This window comes from Condylura cristata, unplaced genomic scaffold (genome assembly GCF_000260355.1).
Source record: "Condylura cristata isolate star-nosed mole 26May11 unplaced genomic scaffold, ConCri1.0 scaffold00006, whole genome shotgun sequence".
Lineage (NCBI taxonomy): Eukaryota > Metazoa > Chordata > Mammalia > Eulipotyphla > Talpidae > Condylura > Condylura cristata.
Genome location: NW_004567107.1, coordinates 63467270 through 63469745, shown reverse-complemented (window position 1 = coordinate 63469745; position 2476 = coordinate 63467270). Strand labels below are relative to the sequence as shown.

General features: G+C 41.4%; 1 protein-coding gene across 1 annotated transcript in view; it reads right to left on the bottom strand.

The window, feature by feature from the left end:
• The window catches only part of SPINK4 (serine peptidase inhibitor, Kazal type 4), a 27942-nt gene extending 25989 nt beyond the window's left edge, over positions 1 to 1953 (bottom strand). Inside the window, exon 1 of the mRNA XM_004677719.2 lies at positions 1903 to 1953. The gene's annotated coding sequence lies outside the window, so the exon portion shown is untranslated. The remainder of the gene's footprint in view (positions 1 to 1902) is intronic.
• Positions 1954 to 2476: the final 523 nt, after the last annotated feature.

Sequence of the window (2476 nt, the reverse complement as noted above, 5' to 3'; positions counted from 1 at the left end):
AGGGGATGGGTAACTTCAGGTGTTTGATTTAGAAGTGATATTCTTTGTGTTCCGTATTGTATATTTATTGTATTAAAGTCCCTTTTCATTAAAGTTTTATATGTTTTGTCTTGTTGCGGCAGATGGCAGAACCCACTTAGAGCAGGCAGGTTTTTGGGGCTTCAGGGGTGTCCCTCTCCCCCTGTCCTCTAACAGAATTGGGGTGCCCTATAACACTTTTATTTTCTATGTCTCCTTACAAAAACATGTAGTGTTATTTATGAGATGGCTTAGAATGACAAAATTGGTTTTCTAACTGGGATTTGGACTTCTAGATTTGTAATCATGATTTCTAGATTTGTAATCAGGTTATACTAAATAACCTTCTTCCAATTCCCCATAGTAAAAGAGCTGAATTTAAGCAACAACTTACATTTTAAGTTATAGGTGATATTTTTGAACCACTTATAAGGCAAGATTTGTCAACAAAGTTACCATTTTGGGCCTGATAATCCTTTTATGCCTGGGCTCTTCTGTGATTATAGAACATGTAGCAGCTTCCCTGGCCACTGCACTCCAGATTCCAGTAACAACTTTCATTCCCAGCTGCTCCAAGCAAAAATATCTCCACATATGGTCAAACATACAATGAGGGAACAAAATTGCCTCCAGTTGAGAACAATTTTAAGGTAAATCACCTACCTCTAGGATTCACTTGGGGTCTTTTTCTAGACTTTTCCTTTCTTTTGGCTAGTTTACCCTATCCCTAATCTAAGCTATGAAATAACAAATTAATTATGAATTAGCTGAGCACTAGTACTTGGTCCTCCCCTACTTTCCAGTTGTAATAAAACTCCCCCAGCCTTCTTTTCTTAATTCCATCAAAGGGTTGTATGCGCCTCACTATATTTCTCATCATGTCTTCTCACCAGACTTTCAGATGGAGCAAATCTGATCAAGAAGGAAAAGCAGAATCATCCTTATGTCTAGTTGATTTGATTAAAAACTGGTAGTAAAATTGTAACAGGGAATGGGGAAGTTCCAGGTTCCCTGACCTACCCAGAAGGAGGGTGGAGTTGAGCAGAGAAAAAAAAAGAAAGGGAAGGAATCTGAAGAGAAAGAAGGAAGGAGGATGGAGAGCCAGAAGGAGACCTGAGGAAGCCACATGGAGCAGCAGGCATGTGATAAAGAAACTGTGCTTGTTTCTTGACCTTGGACTGGTTAAGGCAGATGTGGGTGAGAGACCTGTTGGGAGGTGACTATGGCAGTGTTTATATTGATTTTGCTCTTTTCCTACCAGATTTGTCTGGCCATTTCTGACCCTTTTTGATGGGTCTCGGCCAGAAGGTGCTTTAGTCTTGTGGCAGGCTTTCAGGCCTTGCTTTGGGCCAATCCCTTTTGGGTTGACTTTTGCCCACGAGGGGATGGGTAACTTCAGGTGTTTGATTTAGACGTTATGTTTTTTGTGTTCTGTATTGTATATTCACTGTATTAAAGTTCCTTTTCAATTAAGTTTTATATGTTTTGTCTTAATGTGGTGGATGGCAGAACCCACTTAGAGCAGGCAGGTTTGGGGTTCAGTCGTGACCCTCTCTCCCTGCCCTGTAACAAAATCAGGTGCAATTTCAAGAAGTGATGCAGAAGAACAAAGCTGAATCAACAATAAGAGGCCTCCTAGCTTTATGCTCTTTCAACATTATTAGCCTCTTACTGCATCAAGTGGAAAACATCACTGTTGGAACATGTTTGGGAAATTATTCTTCTCTTTTGTTCATATGCTTCTATACCTAGCAGGTTGATTCGGTAATAAATATGTGAAAACTCTGGGTAAAGGGATAGGGTGGGAGGTAGGGAGAGAGAGAGGAAGGAAAAAGGGTTTTCTTTTTGGATTCAGAGTAGTCCTTAGCCTTTCAATGGTCTGACCAGCAGAATTCGCGTGAATGAAGCAGTAAGGCTCAGAGGGTCTTCTTTCCAGTTTCTCTGTCTTGCCTCTCTCAGCCACTGCAGTGCGCCTGAGAAGGAAGAGGGAGTCAGTATTCTGTGTCTCCCTCCCCAAGGAATTCAGATCAGGGAGAGCCCCACAGTGGCAGATTAGATGTCTGCTGACTAAATCTGCAAGGAAGCTAGCTTTCTTTTCATTTCTCACATCCTCTTCCCTTACCTCGTAGCTATTCTCTCTCTAAATTTCCTTTGTAACTGATTTTTTAACAGATAATCCTTCGGTGAACACACAGAGTGAACACTGTTGCCCATATTTCTCAGCAAACTGGCCCCCAAAGATGCTTCTTGGGAAAGTTCTGTGTGATCCAATAAGTGAGGGCACTATCTTGGGCACTGCCCACAACAGTAAAGATTTCGAGAAGTTATTCAGTTGCTTGTTCTTAAATCAGCACTTCTCAGATTAAGTGATTATAGACCTTTCTCTCCCCCCTTCTCCACCCACATCATTGAACAAACCAGCATTGGTGTCCCAAGGAACACAGTTTGTAAAATGTCT